The sequence below is a fragment of the Sinocyclocheilus anshuiensis genome, unplaced genomic scaffold (genome assembly GCF_001515605.1).
Source record: "Sinocyclocheilus anshuiensis isolate Anshui unplaced genomic scaffold, SAMN03320099.WGS_v1.1 scaffold412, whole genome shotgun sequence".
NCBI classification, from domain to species: Eukaryota; Metazoa; Chordata; class Actinopteri; order Cypriniformes; family Cyprinidae; genus Sinocyclocheilus; species Sinocyclocheilus anshuiensis.
The window spans coordinates 2,664,170-2,664,928 of record NW_015558661.1 but is presented as its reverse complement, the minus strand read 5'-3'; the positions used below and the strand labels follow the sequence as shown (position 1 = coordinate 2,664,928).

The 759-nt window shown below is 32.3% G+C and overlaps 1 protein-coding gene across 13 annotated transcripts in view; it reads left to right on the top strand.

Moving 5' to 3' along the window:
* The window catches only part of LOC107681081 (neural cell adhesion molecule 1-like), a 283,961-nt gene that overhangs the window by 30,930 nt on the left and 252,272 nt on the right, over positions 1 to 759 (top strand). The gene's annotated exons all lie outside the window — the stretch shown is intronic.

Genomic DNA, 759 nt, shown 5'->3' with positions numbered 1-759 from the left:
CCGAAATGAACGAAATGAAAATTCTTGGCCGAAGCCGAAACCGAACAAAATTAAACACTGGGCCAAAGGCAATACCAAACTTTTCGAGTTTTTTTCCCCATGTATTTTGCCAAAAAAAAAATTCACCATTGCATAAATTAAAAAGCCAAAATGTGCTTTTTACTGTTTTGTCTTGCTTTTCAAAGAAAAAAAAAATCAATTACAAAACAACAATTTAAAAATATTTAACACGGAACATTTTTAACATTCTAGCAGACACAATACCAACTTGCTGAGTGCTGAGAAGAGACTTCTTTTAAAACATTAGAAAATATTACAGATCTTAATTTGAGCACTTGATTGTTATTTGTTATAATAAATGTATTAAAAAAGAGCTGTTGTAATGATTATTATCATTATTATTGTCTTTTTTATTTTATTTTACAGAACAACAGTAAAATTACAACAATACTAACATTTATGAATGTTGAGGAAGTTCTTGCTTTTTCTCATGCAATGTGTGTGAAAACATAAAGAACTTCCTCAACCTTTTTGTTGACAACAGCAGATTTATAAATGAGTCTCATTACGAATACGTCGTACGTATCGCATTGTCACGTGCCTTGTAAAAATTAATAAAAATGTGACTGAGCAAATGACGAGCGCAGATTTTCCTCGTGCTTTGGATTTTGAACCCTGGTTAACAAGCAGATAGCACCACGAGCTCGTGGTGCTCTCTGCTAATACATGCAATGCGTGCGTGTATTAGAAAACATAACG